The sequence below is a fragment of the Amphiura filiformis genome, chromosome 14 (genome assembly GCF_039555335.1).
Source record: "Amphiura filiformis chromosome 14, Afil_fr2py, whole genome shotgun sequence".
In the NCBI taxonomy this organism is placed as follows: Eukaryota; Metazoa; Echinodermata; class Ophiuroidea; order Amphilepidida; family Amphiuridae; genus Amphiura; species Amphiura filiformis.
The window spans coordinates 23,952,799-23,973,576 of NC_092641.1; the positions used below are offsets into that span (position 1 = coordinate 23,952,799).

At 36.7% G+C, this 20,778-nt stretch overlaps 1 long non-coding RNA gene across 1 annotated transcript; it reads left to right on the plus strand.

Moving 5' to 3' along the window:
• Positions 1-1,374: 1,374 nt before the first annotated feature.
• LOC140168972 (uncharacterized) lies at positions 1,375-3,681 on the plus strand. Its single transcript, XR_011861301.1, has 3 exons — positions 1,375-1,477; positions 2,137-2,224; positions 3,509-3,681. It is a non-coding gene; the product is annotated as an uncharacterized lncRNA (long non-coding RNA).
• The last annotated feature ends 17,097 nt before the right edge of the window (positions 3,682-20,778 follow it).

Below are 20,778 nucleotides of genomic sequence, written 5' to 3' on the forward strand. Positions count from 1 at the left end.
TTCAGCTATTTATAACATACAGTTTCGTTTCTTTATCAACTTATTCATCTTTAATTGCTTTTGGTGGTAATTATTATTCTATTAACTGTATACTAGTATTTCTGTTCAAATTGAGGGCGCTATTTTAATTTAGCCCAATAATATAAGTTATTCCTTACATTTCATGATAAAAACGTTTTTGTTACCATTTTTCTGACATTTTAATGCCACTATGCCAGTGTACTATACCTAGTAAAGACGGAAACACGATTTAAGATAATAGCGCAACCAGTGTTCACTTTTTCTTAGAAATGACATAGTTTTACATGCCATCAAACAACCGTGATGCAGAACCTGTAAAAATGGTTCTTTGCCAAGGAGCAATTTTAAGGAGCCATTCTCTATACAATCTAAAAAGGTTCTCGAACCCATAAAAGTGGTTCTTTACAAAAAGGCTGATAGGACCTTTTTTGGTTCTGTTTAGAACCATTAGTCGCAAAAATGTTTTTAGAACCATTTGGGAGAGAGTTCCATCGAACCTTTTTTCTAACATTGTACACGTGATGAAATCTCACATAGCCCCTTTAAGCCACTAGGAAGAGCTAGGAAGTCCTGAATGGTGTGGTACACCCTTCTGCTACTGATTGTGATGATTAACAGTGGCAACCTGCTTTTCTGTTCACAGCACTCTATAGAAGAAAAGCCCAGTAACAATGTCTACATATCTCATCCGACTTTGGGTGCTGCTAAAATGGTTCCAATGGGTCTACATTATACAACCAGCTACATTCAAGAAAGGATCGGGACAGATGGTTCGCATGGTGGAACCAGGAAAGCTCGCAGAACAGGGCCACTTAGAGTAAGTATAATAAGGGGATGTGTGCGATAATTATGAGGCCCTGGTGGAGGGTGAAATGGTGATGGGGTGGTAGGCAAGCAATCTCGGCACAAATTTATATGGCACCCTTTACATACACGCTCTTAGGAAACGTTTAAACATGCCAAATATCCAGCTCGCTACGCTCGCATTATCTGGTCTATATAGTCTAGAAGATTTGCAAATTGCAGGGAGTGTAGATTTCAAACGGAGTTATCCATTAAGGAAACCCCATTTGAAATTCACACTTCCTGTGTGGAAGATTAAGGTTGTGTCTTCCATAGGAGGTGTATGGATTTCAATTAGATCCATCCATGTACATGGTCATACTTTTTACGGTCGGGCTCAAATACGCTTTGACATTTTCATCGTATATCGGCTTTGGTGACAATTTTATTAGAAACATACTGACGTAAAATACAAAACAAAAATGCCAAGGTCTGTGCCAACAGAGAGAAAAAATTCAAGAGCATGATAATAAATTAAAAATGCCTATTGTGTTTTCTACAACCATACAGGGAGGGTGACGTCATCATTGCAATTGATACGACTGACGTACAAAATGCCACATTAGAAGAGGCACTGCACATCTTCGGGACTATCTCGAGTACTTTCAGCATGGTAAGTCTGTCCACTGATCTATACCCTCCCAAGTAAAACAAAGAGGAAAAACAACCGAAAAAAAAATCAAAGGTCCATATCAATTATTATCCGGGTTCAAAAACAAACAAATATGAAGAAAAGTATTGATTTAAAACCAAATAAAATTAGGGGGTTTGCTCATATATCTTGACTTTGCAAGTTCTGCTTTTACGATATCAATTATGGGCCAATTACCCAGCAAAAATTAAAAAAATACCACTTTATTAACGGGTGTTGTGGTTTAGACAAAACGTTGACAGTAATAACATTTGAATGAAATTTTAGGGATTAGGTTCAGTTTAAGGCGTAAGGGTACGTATTCTATCTTATATTTGGATAATAAGGTATTGTTTTTAGCCGCTGGAATGCATCTATCGTCTCATATAACACGGGCGACATCGTTATCGCCTCGTTGTTTTACGCCAACAAATAATAAAATCCTACATTTTACAAGGAATTACCTAGGGCTTAAAATCGATCAGTCCCGTTGTTGCTATGCGCCTCCGATTGGTTAAAGTAGCGAGTACGCGTATCGCATCGATGCACACGTGCTGACCTGTGTTATATCATGTCATTTCACACGTGTAAGAACCGATAAGATTGCAGGAACGTTCTGAAAGAATTGTTTATCTTTGTAGACAATCATTCGTCGTATGCAGCCAACATCGGGTATTGACATCCCCATTCTTATTAAGAAAACGATCACAGTTGAAGTTCACATAAATGGTAAGTAATTGAGGGGGAAGTTGTTACGTCACTGGGATATTCCAGAAAATAAGTGCATCCCCCATATGTGACAGTCCACGTCAAAACGCTCGTAAAGTCGGCCCCTGGTCAATTTTGTTTTCTTCCGTGTTTAGAAAATATATATCATAAGCTTTACAATAATATATCGTTTGACTTCAAACAATATCCAGAAGCGGAGTTATGGCTTGTTAAACTTTGCTCCTTTAGTAAAAGGGTACATTATTTTGGTGCGACACTATTTCTCTTTTTCCACATCGCTGGTATTACATATCAAATTGTCATAATTGGCGGTCACTTCAAATCATCCCCAAGCCAACGAGGTTCAGGAATGTCCTCTCATTGTTGATTGTTAGTTAACCCACCACTTGAACAGGATTTTGCCAAAGCAAACAAAGACTACAGCTATTTGCTAACTCTATACATCAGTATAAGCTTATTATCCTCTTCAACAACAGGATTAAAGATTGGAGTTTGACTGCCCCTAAAATGAGTAACATGTAGGACAAACATTAGCTAAATATGAATACAACCTTTATACACTGTAACTCGAAATATAATTTGCCGACTTTACGAGCGGTTTGAGATGGATGGTCACATATATTAAAAAGGAGCAACTGTTCAATGGACGAAAGTTTGGATATCCAAGTTTGATTTCTGAATTTAAAATGATTGGAATTCCAGTTGCCATTAAATGGACAAAAGCTTCGAAATAATGAAAATCACGGAAATATCCTAAATGAGCTCTCAAGTTGGACTTTTTCGCCTTTGAACGAAAATCTGGATTTCCAACAATCACGACTGGCCACAAATCCGGAAATCTGAACTTCTCTATAAGGGATGTGCAGCTGTTTTCTGGAATATCCCAATGTACGAAGTGACAAGTTTTTTTAAGTAGGTTCCAAGTAAAATTTTGCAACTCTATGGTATTCAGGAAGTACTAAAATACAATGAAAATATTAAAGTGGAATGTTAGCCCTGGTTTATTGTCAAATCAAAAGCATGCTGAATTTAAGTAGACATAAGACCCAGGCATACATATAAACCGCTAAATAATTGATTAGGCGCCCTCCTGTGACCATATGCTGTACAATGTCTTGTATTGATATCGTATGAACTGAGATACAGTATCATCTTGCGGTATGAACGGGCATATAAACGGGCATATGAACGGGTAAATGAACGGCAGCAAGGGGTACGGCGTATGGAATGTCGCAACCTCTGTTAATCTGTTATGTCAACGTTTCCTATGTTCTTTTATAACAGAGGATAATGCAGTTGCCATCAAGATCATAGAAATCCGTTGTTCTCAGTTGAACTTTCAGGGGCAGGCCCCCAATGCCGTGCTGATTGCTCATTATGAAGCTCAACATGACCCCGGTGAAACCCCAGATTTTTTGTGCAGGTATATGAAAGTCACCAATGATGGCAGACTTATCATGGACACACAGGAGACGTGTGAATGTAAGTAATCGATCCCTCCATCCATAAAATTCAATCAATCAATCAATCAATCAATCAATCAATCAATCAATCAATAAACACAGTATCACATGCTGTCTGACAGGAGAGAAGCAAAGATGTATGGTCTTGAGCCATCCCTGGTTTCTGTATCTTTGCTGTTCCAGTCCATCCCGAATCTGGATAACCTCCTTGTCCTTGGTCTGCGCTCTCCTTGGATTTTATAATGTATTTAAATTTGTTTAGCCTAGCATCACGATCACGTAATTTTATATGCATTTTATATGCATTTCATGCCTTTTTATAATCTGCAATATTTCGTGCAATATAATCTGAATATTGATATGGAATGTCAGATTCTAAATAATATACACAGTGATTTTCCCGTTATTATCCAGGTCATTTTAAATTGAATTCTTATACACCTGTTTGCTGGCTTTTTGGGGAGACTTATCCTGTTTATTCGCATACAGTACATAACGTGAGCAGTAATCAAGCGTTGGAAATCAAGACACAAAACAACATCCATCAAATCGCACTGGTAAGTACCTACGGCCCAATTGTACAGACGAATGCCTTTTGCCATCATGACAAACACAACGACAATTTTGCCACGTACTAAGCCTATCAGTGGCGTAACTCATATGGGCTCTGGGGCCGCGCCCCGCACCCTGGCTAAGGGGCACCCTGGTCAGAGCCTGGATACCATTTCGACACGATAATACTTTGTTATAGGAAAGAAGTGAAAACCTTTAGAGGTGGATACCTTTACCTACCATGGAGAGAATTAATCTTCATTTGGGTGCCCCCCCCAAACACAAGTGCAACATAAATTCTCATTTGAAAGACCGAAATTCAACTTGATTATACCAAATTAGTGGTATTTAAGCACATTTTGCGCGTCCGCACGCACTTGTTTTAGGAAGAGAGGGTATTTTATATTCTTGCCCACGGGCGCCACAACCTCTGTCTACGTCACTGCAGCTAGTGACGAATCTTCAAAAGTAAAGCCATTGAAGAAGATGAAAACATTTTTTTATTAACATGAAGTTCATTGAAACATGAAATTAATTTGATCGGAAACACTATTTGTAAGTTATTCGGTAGGTATATATGGCTTTCAATCATGGACAAAGCCAGCTTTCTTGCTGGGAGAGGGCCGGGGGGATTTTTGAGGCAAAAACGAAAACAGTTTCGCGGTTGCATATGCCCGGTATTTTAGGGAGGGTATTATACATATACCGATATTCGTTGTCTTGATACCACACAGGTCAAAATATACATTTTCTGAATCCTTGTGACTAGAGGAATACATTGGAATGGTTCTTAACACAATTTTAACACAAGTTTAAAATTTTACCCTGTGTAAAGTAGGATGACCTTTTCCCGGTTCAATTGCTATAATTGAAGACCGAATTAAAAGACTACTTTACGTATGACGTCCTGTCAACTACACCAAAAAATGCTGTACTGCGCAGGTCAGCAACCAATCATGTCGCGCCTTTGCCCTGACGTCAGACGCATTTTTAATTCGGTCTTTAATTATATCAGGCATTTTTGTGTAACCCATTATAATGATCACCACTCGAGACGACTTACCGATTTGAACAACGTCGATCAACGATGGAGTATAAATTCAGCTTAAGGGCAGTGTAATGGGAGCGAACATGGACCTTTTCGAGCATCATTATTTCTGAATTGTATGTCCAAAGTATATAAAACTATACATTTTGGAAAGGAAATGAGTCAAGGAATCCCATGAGACGTCAGATTTTTCAAAAATCTTGAGTTTTTGAAAAAATCATAAAAAATCACTTTTTTACCCCAAATTTTTTGTGACAACTTAAAAAAAAATCCGTTCGGAGTAAAAATAATTCAGTTAGCTTTTTATGAAGAAGAGACATGAACTTAGGGAAGGTTTTTTTATTTTTTTTAAATTCGTCTCTTTTTTCGAAATATTGAAAAAAACATGTGAAAAAAGCAATTTTGTCACTTTATTCAGCTAAAAATTGCACATAATGGTGTATATTTGAAGAGTTTGTTTCCAAAAGGCGCTAAATCCAATAGCTGCCTTGTGTCACATTTTTATGGTATATTTTAACATTTTTAAAGTTTAAATGACATTTAACAATTGGAATGGATATGTTTGTAACTCTAGCTTATTTTCTAACTATTTTCAAAATCATTTTGTCCCCTAAAAATTCTCCAATGCAACGTTTTAAAATAGCTGCCATTTTGGAACAAAAAAAATTTCTTTTATATTTATTGTTTTTGTCTTCGCCCGTGGGAGGTTAAAGAGATTTGCAATTATTTTTTTTAAGATATCCAAAGAATTGTTAGAACTATTCTAGTGGTTCAATGTTATTAGATTTGCAAGGTTACTGCTACTCTTAGGAATATCTGCAATTGAATTTTACATAAAGCAGCCGTTGGATTTAGCGCCTTTTGGAAACAAACTCTTCATTTATGTTTAAAACAAATATATTGAAAAAATGAGAAAACCTTCCCTAAACTTTGATGTACTCTAAACGATAGTGCAAAAAGTTTACCTTTTGCTTGCATATTTTTCGAGTTATCTTGTCACAAAAATCGTGCAATATTGTCAAAAGTGAACTATGAGAAATCGATGTTTTAGTAAAAAAATATCAAAATTATGCACAAAATGTCCTTATATTTTAAAACGGCAAGAATTTCACGCTTGTAAAAGCTGTATATGGTGCATGGTCTAAATATGCATCTTTTTGCACCAATGAATTTATAATGTCTGCTTTTAGTGCGCCAAAATTCAAAATAATTAAAAAATCTAAGTGGCATTTTGACTGCAAATTTTTGTTTTGTTTACACCGCATTTTGCCGGCGTTAACAACATACCGAATGCGCCTTGACTGCGTTGGACATACTCGCAGAGTTGCGTCGCGTCACGCGACGCAAATCGCGCACGTAATCACAATATTTCGCATTCGCGCATTTCTGACTCATTATTTCCCGCCAATTTACTAAGCTGTCTTGAGCCATGTGACTTTTTAGAGTTGAAAAGAGTGAAATAAATCAAGCAAAAATACGTGTAAATATTATCAAGTTGTATTTAATCAGTTTAAGTGAAAGAATACATCTTAGTGTTGATAAATATCAAGAAATCTCAAATTCGGGCGTGGACGAATGTGTCTTCCATTACTCTGCCCTTAATACATGTTTCATCGAACATCGAATAAAAAAGTCTATTCGCCAATTTCAGTGATTTTAAAGCAGTCTTTTTAGATGTCACACAAACAAATAGTTCATTGGTGTATTTCCATGAATCGCCCAGGCCTATTATTAGTGGTATACATAAACATAAAAAACCTAGACTGCCCTCAAGCGTTAGATTTCAACGAGCTAGCTGGAGGAATGGCGGCGGGTATATAATCTCTGAAGAATTAAGATCCTGGTCTTTATCCATGTTCTTTGATAGCCTATGTGCAATACAGTGCGAGTTCTGAACAATCATACTCCGACGTCAATCGACCAATCAATCAACCAACCAACCATGCAATCAACCAATCAATCAATCTACCTTAATTTGCTCTTTCCATAACTTAGGGTATCACAGATGATCTGACAAGCACAGTTCATGGTATCGCTCCTGACCTTCGATTTTTCTTGATGCATTCTCTTGGGAATTATATTATGTTGTTCGAATCGTCGGTGGATTCCATGAAAGGTATAAATTGGGGCTATTCCATTTAAAATCCACACTAACACATTTGCAGCTCCATATGAAACTCATCCTCCCTCAGTAGAAGATTCAGGTTGAATCTTTCTCAGCGGGAGTATGAAATTAAAATGGAGCTACATAATGTGTTCGTTCCATTTTAAATCCATTCTCCCTCTGTGGAAGATCTTTCCAAAATCTTCCATAGAGGTGGTGTGGATTTTAAATGGAATAGCCCAATTGTAAATACCGATCAATATAATGTAGCGAGTAAAGCCCACTGCCTACTCTTCATTCGCCATAGAAATAGTGAAGTAACAGGATTAATTACCATCGCAATAGGAGAAAACACTTTTTGAATACATTGCCCTGCACTATACGTAGGCTGCACTCATCACGTTTCATGCGTGCAATCATGGATGGAATACAATACCGAGTTTGATGACGTAAGATCGATAATTAATTTCCATAAGATATTCGATTCCTGAAAACTGGCACCTTCTTTTTATGATTATCATTATTGTTTGTTTCTTCTTCTCCTTCTATATTCTCCTCCCTATTCTCCTCCCTTTCAAAAAGTACAAACGTTTATATTATTCCTTTTGTTGCAGGCCAATTTCTTGCTGTTGAAAATGGAGAATTGAAGCTACTTCTAAATACATACAATTCAGAAGATCAGCTGCGAAATTCAGACTCTAAGTTCAGATTTACATTAGCTCCTGCAACAATACAACATAGTTCCTCCGAGAGTTCCTGCTCAGATTCAGATTCAGATTCAGATTAAATTTATTTCACATTCGTGGCCGTAGGCTAAGTTACATGAAATATTACATTATTTTGCATTGTTTACATTAAAAGATAACATAATATAAAATATACATCAAATCACAATGAAAGTGCTCAAAGAAATGAATTACACTTGTTGAGGCAAAATCTCACACTTACACTCATACAGCTCACACCCACCTACATCTCCACACGCACCTTACATACCCAAACTATCAGCCATCCATATAGACGAATCCAAGTAGCCAAGTCATGGTCAGGATTTTGTCGGACATCTTTGGGTAGCCGCTAGCACCAACCTGGTGCTTTGAGCGTCCAATTGTGCAAATAAAAGCCGCCTAACACCTAGAGAAGATGCAAGGACGAGGAGGGTTAATAGAATAATAGCTAATAATATATAATGGAGATAATTCCGCAGGTAATCCCGTCGCATTCTATTCATAGACCCTATATAGTGCTTTTGTTCGCAAGTACATCTATGCATAGATACCGCGTGTAGTTAATCCGATTATTATGTCACTTCAACAGCGAATAGACCATGCTGTGTGTTTTGTCGAAGGGAACTGTATTGTGTTATTCTTTTGTCTGCCTGTGTTTTCGCGGAAGGTGTAAAACGGGTGATGGAATGCAGTTTAAAATTTCCGCCAAGGCCGAATCATTTCACATTTTGAGTGCATTGTAGCCGACGGCTACCCAACTAAAGGCTGCTAGTCAGGTGTAGGAATGCGTGAATTTAGATTCGTCTATACACACCCCACACATGCCACAGAGGCACTAAAATTAAAAATCAATTTAATAAAACAGTAATAAATAACATTAACAAAATATTGCACATAAATTGATGATAGTTCTTAGGCTGGCTTCTCACACAGAAACAACATGTAGTTTCATCAAGGAATAGGCCTACAAGGTTAAAAGTGTTTGGTGATTACGGAGAGAAGAGTACAAGCTTCGAGCGAAATTGTCATATCACTTGTGGCCTCTGAGGATTCCATTGCCTTTTTTTCAAATCTGCAAAATCAGCCGTTTTTGCGAACGCCGAGCATGTTTCAACTAATGCATGGGGCCCTGTTCCAGTTGTGTTTATTTGAATTGAATACCTAAGAAGGTCCCAACTCCATCAAAACTGTTTTTGAGATATTAAGAAAAAACTTAATATTTGGAAAAATGTTATATGCAGAATGTTTTCATCTTCGGGGGGCCTTTAATACATGCACATGCAATATTACATACATTCGAAATTATATATGATGTTTCCATGGCAACGGTACATATCTTAATACGAGCTGGAGTTGGTCTCTTCTTCCACTAATATACTGCAAGTGCCATTTCCACAAGCAGATGTGTTATAAATAGCTACAGAAATTTGGTAATTATCCATTAATTGCACAAGTAGAAGCATGTATTATGTTAGCAAGAAAGTTTATTGTAGTCAGTAGTGAAAAGCAGATTTCGTTTATAAAACAAAATTCCTCTTTAACGCAATATTTGTGGAAGAAGGGCCCAACTCCATGGAGTTGGGCCTTTCTTCCATGAAAACCATGAATAAGTGTAGTTGGAAGACTATTTGGAGGGTGGATTTTGGCTTATCTTTCACACACAAGGAAGCACAATCTACTGGCAATAAAATGCTGGGTCTAAATAATTTTTGTAAAAAATTGAGCTGGGCCCTTCTTCCACTCAGGTATTCAATAATATTGTTAGTGGCTTTGCATATTGAGGACTGCGTAAGCGGGCGGAATATGAATGTGTATAGACGAATCCAATTTCACGCATTCTTATACACCTCAATAGCAGCCATAGCTGGGTCCCCGCTGAGTCTACTCCACCAGAAATGTGAAATGATGCGTCCTTGGCGGGAATTTTAAACTGCTTTCCATCACATCACCCGTGTTACTGACACAAAAGAATTATATATAAGTGGTGTTTCTTCATATAATTAACATGAACGTAATAATAATATGATATTTCTTTAAAATCTATAAATGAAGTCATGAAATCTCTTTCGAATTATCTTATAAATAAAGTAATTTCTCATATCCCTGAGATATCATTGGTAAAACTGAGAACAGTTTTTGCACCCATAAGTACAAAACAATAAAAATTTTAAATTAAGTTCAGCTGGGCTTCTAGCTGTTCTGGGGCGACCACTATTGCCAGCATTTCTGTCAACAAATTTTATATATACTTCAAATAGTTATATGTAATTGTATGCCTTGAAGGACGACGTGAGTTTGGAAAATGAGCTATTATCAATCTGATGGTTTCTGCTTGACTCCATGTGCTACCGAATGTCACAACCATAAAAAAATACGCTCTTCCAGCGTGAATTGGGGTTGAAGGTGTTGAGCTGCAGCCACTATTTCTTGTAAATGAGATTGTTATGTCAGTGCTTAGTTGTGACTTTCAAAAACTCGAGGAGATATTCTATTATGTAATCATTTCTACCACTTCGAATACCCCATTGTTTAAATTGACCTATCATAAGAGCACCGTCCAACGGGTCCATGGTTCAACTCTATTCAGTCACTTTTGTAACACTAAAAGTGGCCCAAGCGGTTTTAAGACTGGGTTACATAATTGGCTATATCTTCACTTGTATACCTACGATTTTATTGAAACAAAGCTTATCTGGTGGCTAAAGAAATTATCTTGATAGACATATTAATATCAAACCAAAAAATAGGCGGCATACTTGTGTCATTCTATTTTCAAAATTGTACAAATTTTATTGTTACACCCTGTAGATGTCTTCCAACAAGTGCCGGAGTGTCGCGGTCCTGACAGCGTCTAAATAAATACTTTTTCCCTGAAAAGAATCACGTCCTAATACTCCGTTGGTGAGCGACGGGCAATTGGTATTTCACTAATAAGAGACCTCGCCTTTCCGAACGCAGGAAAAGGAGTCCTATCTGATTGGCTAGAAACCGATCGATAGATCGCTCAGTGACGAGTGTACAAACTCATGTATTCAATTCCATTTAAATCAATATTCTATTATTGACGCAGATAAAGAAAGTTTTATAGCTATTAACTGTGCTGTATTGTATTATAGATTTGTGATTTAATATTCTATAGCCAGTGTACAGCACCGTGGTCTTAGCTGAATGGGCTTTCATTTCGTTCTTTTCATAAATAATATTCTCAAACAGTTTAATATATCACAATTTTGATGCACGATTTAAAATCTTTATGGTGAAAATGCAGTAAAATATTACCACACCAAACAGCAATTCCAGCTTATTAGTGTATTGCATTTCCAGTTAGTGTATTGGAAACAAATCCTGCGTTTTACCTGACAACAAATTTTCTTGTAATGATGGGGTACTGAGCATGCACAGATATCATGCGGTATCCCATATCGTGTAATTGATATGCTTAGCCTGAGTCGCTCGGCCTATCTCGAACAAAATCGCCATGCGTAGCTTTTGAAGAAAGAGTGGACTCGCCGTACTATCACGGCAATTTTTGACATGAAGATATAGGATGATGACGCTGTGCGCGGTGGCAATCTTTCACAAAAATTTGTTCTTGAATTTACTTCAAAATCAGATCGAAACCAACTGAAATGTATGTGTTTGTTAACCATTTTGAGACATAATAATTCTGATCATACTGCAGTTACTGTCTGTTTTCCTATACACAATACACAGTGCTCTCACCATTGACGCGCGACCTTTACAAATAGTCTATGTTAGAAGTATATGCATTTGCCTAGTTAACATCATTGTGTGAAAAATAACCGGCCAATGTTTAAACTATTCTCCAAACTTCTAGCAAATATATTTCTCTAACATGACCTAAAATTACAGCTAGGTTAGATGTTCAGAAGGGGTCGCACTTTCGTAGAATATGAGTGAGGGCAAAGCATAGCTAGCTCATAGCTAGCTATCTCCCCGTGTTAATTGAATGGAGATTTGACCGAAAATATTGAGCTATATTGGTAACGGACCGCTCCGTTCTGAAGGATGCCACAAAAAAACGGTACAAGCTACATTTAAACTATTCTATGAAATTCTAGAACATATAGTTTTGTAACATGTCCTAAATTTTTAGCTAATTTAGGTGTTTGGAGAGGGTCGCACTTTTGTGTTTTAGGAAGGATATGTAAACGACAGATAACACCAAAAATATGAAGAAATTATTTCCAAACCGTGTTAAGTAAACAATCATTATGTTGCTCATTTTCAAGAATGCTGGTTAACAAAAAGCAGGCCATTGTCTCATTTCGTGAACAAAGGTCCACATTCCATTGTTTCCTTTCGTTTCCTTTATAATCGGTTACCCAACTGAAGCTATAATACCAGCTTTATTGCGATATCGCGCATGTAAAACAGACACATGTGCACAACCAGAGAAGATCCGATTTAATCAGTTGAGCTGTTTCAACGAGTGTTATCTTGGTTTAATAGCTTTTAATGGGGTTTAAGTCCTGCAAAGGTCGAGATGAATTCTACTGTAGACATGACTGCATCATGTTCCGTGCTGTCTGGAGTAGCCATGTAGCAAGACATGATTCAGATGTCACGATTGGTTCCGTCATGGAAGTCACTTGGAGCAGAAGAGCAATACATGGCACGGGCAACTCATTAGTATCTAGTGCTCACGGAGATGGTTCAACCGAAACGATATTTTTCGTCAGCGTCTTCCTCAGCGGCTAAAGGTAGCCTCAGCTTCTTCCGCGCTGCAGAAAACGTAGAGAAGGATAACAAAGCCCTGAACAGAGTCAATCACTTGAACCGAAAGATCAGAAGGCCGTAGTAGACAACCGAAAATCGCAGCGGGTAACCGAAAACGCGACGTTGTGTCGCAACGGTAAAGGGCAAATCATACCAGCGTTCATTTCAAAAAAATAGGCTAGTGACCAAAACCTGTAAACGCTTTCAAAATCGCTATCAAGTATCAACGTTAAGTCGCTGTAAACCCAGCAAACTCAAAACGTCTTGCTGAAAACGTTTAAATGTCGGTTATATACAGCCTGTCTCAAAAAAATTGTGCAAGTGAAAAGCGCCCTCTATGACAATTAGAAAATACCGTTGTGACATGATGCTTACATCAACATCAAGTGCGTAGTCTTAGCTCTCAAATGCTCAAACATTTGTTCTGTTCAATTTGCTTGTTTTAATCTCGAGATATGTTTAGTTAACAAAGAAAGGGTAAAATCACAATTGTGCCACTTTTACTAGGGAAGATCAAGATGACTGTACATGTAAATCAATGATATCATCAAGTTTATCAAGAGTTCCTTTGTGAAATCAAAAGAACGCATCAATTATACAACAATAAAAATAGTTTTTTACTGTTTTTACTGTTTTATCATGATACAGGTATTATATGATTCTCCTTTTCCACTTAAAACAGGTTAAAAGAGAAATAGATATTTCACATTCTGCTGTAAAATTAAATACATGTGCATTTCAATGATTTTATCATGGCAAATACTGTTTTCTTTGTTACTCAAGACATGTTAAAAGACTAACAAATATAGCAAACATATAGGTTAATGAACGCGTACTATTTGTTGGGAGAGAAATTAGACAAAATAATACATGCGCGCTGATGTTGATGTGTCTTATGCACGAGCCCCGAAGGGGGAGTGCATTAGACGCATCAACATCAGCTATCATTGAGTTACATATGCAGCCCTCTTCCCTAGTAAAAGTGGCACAATTGTGATTTTAGCCTTTCGTTGTTAACTAAACATATCTCGAGATTAAAGCAAGCAAATTGAACAATACAAACGGCATTTGAGAGCTAAGACTGCGTCCTTGACGTTGATGTAAGCATCATGTCACAACGGTATTTTGTAATTGCCATAGAGGGCGCTTTTCACTTGCACAATTTTTTTGAGACAGGCTGTATAGGGAATAAAACGTTTTAATAACATGCAGAAAATATTTTTGAAAACACTTTTCAACACATTCTAAAATATTTTGCAAAAATATTGTGCAATATTGTTGTTGAGATTTTTGAAAACATGATGCAAAACATTCTGAAAACAAGTGTTGACAACATATTTTGCAAAAATATGTTGACAAAATTTTTAAAATGTTGTTGAGATGTTCTTTTCATTTAAAACGTATTAAAACTGTTTTCACGACCTTTATATATCCCTACATTTAAATATTATTAAAACGTTTGGACTGAAAACAAAAACGCGAAACACGTTTGCAGGAATGCTTCAGCCATACCAGGCGGATGTGAGTTCATAAGAGCAATGTCGGGGATTATAGGTCACAATCGATGGGGAGAGATGAGGTCCGACCAGGTCCGACCGAGTCTCCTACACAGGTGGAGGGGCGGAACCAAACTCGCTGATGTGGAGACTAGTTTGCGTCGGTCTGATACTCGTCTATCCTCGTCTTTCACCATGCGCAGATCTGGCTGGTCAGGAAGATATTTAATATCCCGAATTTATAATATGCCTATCAGTTCCATCGTAAATCGATTTGCTAGAGAATATTTGTTACCATGTTTAATAAATTCGTATTTATCGTATAATAAAATGTGGCCAAATGTATAATTGTGTACATGGTGTGTGGATCCACTCTTCTACGGACTTGGCTACTAAGCATGTCGGAAAGGATATGGCGGTATGCTGACCTGGGTCAATATGTTCTGGGCAGATGCACACCACTCCACGTGATACATAAATTCTGCCAGTCACATTTCCCCAATATGAGATTTTTTTAAAGTAAAGTTTTATTTTTAATTTTACTTCATTAAAGTTTGGCGGAGGCGGGGTTCGGCGGACTGCTTTGGACACACTATGAACCCAGCGCCTTAGACCACTCGGCCACTTGTCTTGTTGGAATTCATTTGAAACTTATTTGAAGATATAATCGCAACTTCAACATAGGCCTACCACGTGACAAGCAAAGGCAGAAAACGTACCATATTTTGGAATTTTATTTGCCTAAAAACATTTATGTGTATTATTAGCGCTCAATTATTGTTAACTGCGTGTTTTATACAAAAAAAAATCCAACAATAAACATGAAAACTGGGCGTCTATATGGACAATACATTATATCGATTTTGACACGTGCTTGTGTCTCAGTACATTTCCATGGTCAGTAAAATACTATAAAGGAAAACCTACCATTTTCTTGTATACACGTTCGATGTTTTGATCAAGTATGTGAATATTCGACATTAGACCCAAAATGTTTTTTCAGGAAATAAAAGATTAGATTACCATAAAAACGAAACAGTAATCTTTGGTTGGGTCTAATGTAATATTCACATAGGATTTTCAACGTTTTTCTATCCTTATTCTTGCTCAATTAAAAAATATTTTGGCGCATATAAAATTGAAATAAAATTCTCTGCCTCTTAAACGACATCAAATGTGCCACAATTGGGTATCACGAATCGTTATATATGATGTGCAGTTAATATTCATATTTTCTTTTATACAGAGGATGCTTCAGTTTTGACAGGAAAAATATTTTATTGAAAACCTTCTCACTCGGTTATTTTAAAAAGGTAACCACGCTTCCCTAGAATGTGCAATAAATTAGCATTAAAATTTTTCTTATTCTAACAGCAAGCGTTTCTAGAATGTATTATGGCGAAATGTGGTGTAGGGCAGATGAGGTCCGACCAATTTCCTACGACCTTGTGTGCGATCATGTGCAGGGCTGTCAACTCTCACGCATTGGCCGCAATTCCCGATAATAATAGAAGTTCCCTGGCCATACTCTTGACTGTTACAGCTTCTCACTTTATCCCGGGACGAATGACGATACCAACATGTTTCCGAATTCCTCACAAGCGACAGCGTCGTGTGGCTATAATTTTCATCATTGCGAGGGGAGACAAGCCGTCTATGATTGTGACAAGAACACACCACAGAAACCTTTGCCGTTGATTTTACACGCAAAGTAGAGGACACGTTTCTGAGCAAAGTTAGATTTATTTTACAGTTTTGAATTATAAATTCTGTTTAATCTTACAGAAGAATATTATTCAGAACATAGCATGAAATGACTTAACATTGCTTGTCTATACCTATTGAGAAAATTAATGACCGATTTGACGACTGCTAACTACATTTTTGCCCTTGTGTATTCATGCGCAGATATTCCCGTTTTATTTTAACCTGTTTGGCATTTAACATTTAGAAATTATATTCAAACACGACTTTGAACACTACAATAAATAATATAAAATCAATTTGTCACATTTTGTATGTAAAGATGGCACTATATGACTGATAAACTTAGGCTGAAGTCGCTTCACAGACTGATTTAGTGGTATAAGCTGTGAAATGAAATGACCACGTGCAGTGACGTGGTGATACATAACTGGGTTGAATATTCCCTAAAAAATACAAAAAATTCTTCAAATTATTTGCGAACCACAAAAAAGGTTAATCAAAATGGTTAGGATATAGTGCAATGTATTTTTAATTCACATATTTTTATTCACAAGTTGACAAAGATTTTTTTTAAATCACGAACACGTACATCATCACCAACAACTCGGTATAAAAAGTCTGCAAAACATCATACTTAATAAGTATATGCCGCTGAATGCTACACCGATCCCTTTGTCTTGTTCAGTGATGGCTGCACAATACGCTCCCAGATGGTTTCTTTGATGCTTCTCCTATGCCACTCTTCCTCCTGATCCAGAATAACGACTTCCTTGTTCTTGAGTGTCCTGGGTCTTTTAAAATATTGGGGCCAAAGAACGCTTACGGTCGTACAAAGCCGTCACAATCTAGTAATAATAAGTACTCCAGACACGAGTAGGTTCGTTTAACACTGTTTAATATACATAACAAAACTAAGTGTATCAACTTTATTGCGGTAATATATCTATTCCAATTATTTTTCAAGTTAATTTAGTTATAAAATATATAATACTATTTGTACAGGATACAATTTAAGGATGCTGTGTACTCTCAGACATGCATGTAGTAAAAGTGCAATAACTTTGTAATTATTCGCGCAAAACATATAAAAGTATACATTTTTATAAAGGCAAGACATCAATGAATCTCAATATTAATATAGATTTGGTGAAAAAACAACAACTAAGTGAATTTTGGGCAATTTTTATTCGGTACATCATAACAAAAAAACAATCTTTCCAAAAATTGTTGTTTTGGTTTTTTTCTTATTCTTGAGGCACCATTCCAAAACAAGTTTTTTTAGTTTTTTAATATTGGCCTGTATTTCCAATTTTAGGCATCATTTTGTGCAAATAGGCGTTTGTGAACAAAATGATGCCTAAAATTGGAAATACACCAAAATATTAAAAAAATGAAAAATCCCGTTTCTTAAGTCGATCATGCTTTTTATGATGAGGATTATTGCTTACCTATAGATGCTGTATTTATTGAGTTATCGTGTACCTAAATCGTCATTTTACCGAGAAAATGAACATTGAAATAAAGCCCGTTGAAGTTTTAAGTGGTCACATTTTGCACTTTGATTGAAGCTCACAGGAGAATGAGGCATTTCTTGCTTTTTCTACCTTACATTACGTGAACATCGGGTACATCCACAGTCCCTTGAGATGTTTGGGCGAAATCTATTCATATCTTGATGTTTAAATCGGGGGAAAGAACTTGAAAAAAAAAAATCACATTTTATCAGCTAAAACGGAGCCATTTGACCGCTAGGTTTTTGTGAAATCAGTGCTTCCGTGGTGCTTCCATAAGATGCGCCGCGCATGCAGATAAGCGTTGCGTATGCGTAGCGTATCTGTGCGTTAACAAATTGCGCGATTACAAAACGCGATGCGTTGTTGCGCGCGTGTACCCAGATGGTACAACAAAGATTTTCTTTCCTTTTAAATTGCGGAAACGACTGAAATAAAATCCACAAAATAGAGCAGTTAGAGTTAACAAATCTGGATTTTCTTTCCTTGTATTTATAAAAAACATAACAAAGTAAATACATTTCAAAAAAGCTCAATTTCGCGAAAGAAACAATGTCTAGAGTACACAGCCACGTTAAACATTTGGCAGAAGTGGAATTCGAATCGGTGCTTCAGATAGACTAGCAATCCAGAGGTTCGAATCCTGCTTCATCCAAGTTTTTTTTCCTTACTGATAATTACTTACATTTAATAATTAATTATATATTGCGTCCTTGAATAAGGTTTGATTCACAAATGTTATGTCCAGTAATCTAATAATTCATTAAATTTCAAATGTGCGATTTATCAAATATAATTATTTTTAATATTATTCGAAGTTGACTGACAAAATAACTGGTGTTTTTAAAATGTTGTGACCATGGAACAATTATAGTTGCTACACAAGACCGACCGTGGGACCAACCAAAAGCAAGCTACAGGGATGTGTGGACTCTGGATCTGTACAATAAGTATTAGACATGTGTAGTAACAATATGTAATCAACATAAGGCCAAAAAAGGTGTTTGTTTGCCTAGACACGACCGACCCAGAAAATCGAAAAACAACAAACATTGTTTTTTTACAATGATATAAAAAATAAAGAAAATGATGTGTTTTCCTATAAATATGCCAAATGACACATGAAAGTTAATATTCCTTGCAAACACAGCTTTCATTTTTCCCATTTAGCCCTCCCTAACAATAGTTTGCCATCGTCACCCTTGCAACAAGCATACATTTATACTGGGCGCACACCACTAAATAAACGTCCAAGAAAGTTTATTTTTCTACCCATGTATCAGAATCTTGCTTCCTATACCTCTCCACACAATTTAAAACGTCAAAAAAATAGCATATTGGATCCATTTTGCATCCAATTTTAGCGCCACCTGGATGCCAATCCCCCGTGATTTTTAAAATCGCCGATTTTGCCGCCAATTTTAACGTATTGTAAATCGACCGATCGTATGTGATCAAGAGAGAACATAAACGCACTGTATGAGACTATTCATTCATAAACTCGATTTTGTTTATTTTGCTGTCAAACCGGGAGAATTTGATTTTCTACGGACGCGGAAAGAGATGTTTAATTTCATGATTCTAGGCATGAAAATCAACATTGTGGTGTACTAAATGAATGTTTCAGCTGCTAAGAAATGAAGAAATTAATGTGGTTTATTGAAATATCCTTGGAAAGTACAAAAAAATAGTAAAAACCGGTGCTAAAACACTACGTAAAAGCTGCACAATTCGGCAATCTCACACAATCGGACATCAAAAACTATCAAATGTTCTGACCAAACCAGAGGTTTTATACCTGCCAAGTGCCAAATATCACTTTTTGAACCAATTTGAGACTCTGCAAGGTGTGAATGATGTTAGCACAGACAAGGTAGGGTTTTAGATAAGCTTATGAAATCGGCAAATATAGTCCACCCAACTGCATAGCTGCACTGTTGCCTTGGCTATTGCACTGGCTGCAGGCTTGCACTCTGTTTTGTAGCTTAAGTTACGCTTACTTTATCAGTTTATTGCCTATCAAATATCATTATAAACACTTTATTACTTCATATTTTTAACCCTCATAATTCAATTATATCATTTCGCAACTTACGAACGACTCGGAACGAGTACGTAACTTCATGAGACACATGGATTTTTTCCCTCTAGTGTTGGTACTGGTCTCTGGGAAGTGCAGATTTGTAAATTATTTTAGTGAAATATATTTTATAATGCGTTCTAAAGTTACGATGGATTTTGAGACTTATGAATCGCTACGAATCGTCATAAATTTGGGTGAAATGGATCCCCATTGACGGAAACGTTACGGAAACTTATGGAAGTAGGGCCAAAAAAAGTCCGGAAACAGGCCGGAAAAAAAATTTTCATTTTTTTTTGCTCTAGGCATGTAAGATAAGTCGATTTTGACCCCCCAAAAAAAAAATCACGAACAAAACAAATTGAAAAAATTTGAATTTTGTCTTTTGAAAAAGATTCTGAAAACATAATAATGATAAAATTGGATGTTTTTTTTCACCCAATTTTCACCAAAATTTATTGGTCTCGCTATGAGTTTTAAAATATTGTCTCGTCCAATATTTTAAACTCATAGCTCGACCAATAAATTTGTGCATTGGGTTCAAACCATCCAATTTTATATCAAACTTGAGCAATACAAACCCCTGAACAGCGCCACCCCGAATTTCAGCTGACTCTCGTCCTTCCTTACCAGTTCCGGCCATGATATTGTTCCGAGAGCCTATCACTCACGCACATTTGATTCGGAACACTTTATGAACAGATTTGTGATGTTGAGCTACTTTCCTATCGTTTTTATGAACACAACAAAGAGTCACTCAAATCCAGTTCCCTCATATCAGGACGTCGATATATTTCGCATCAGCACTATTTTTACTGGGACTATGAAGGGTGACTGCTATTCCCTATGCGGAGCGGTTAGTGGGTTTTAGCGGTTCTCGGATATCATGGACATAGTGTGTTTAAAAGGCCCTATGGTAGGGCTAAGTTACACCAAATGCGGAAGGATTTTAATAGTGTTGTGCACCCTACTGAATTTATACTGAATCTTTATCAAGATTGTTGCCAAAGATATTAAACTTTATATGGTAATGTTGAAATACATTAAAGTTTGACACAAGTATAAAATGTAAGGCTGAAGTGCGTATATTTTCTCTTACCCCACTTGCTGCAACACGTATACAGA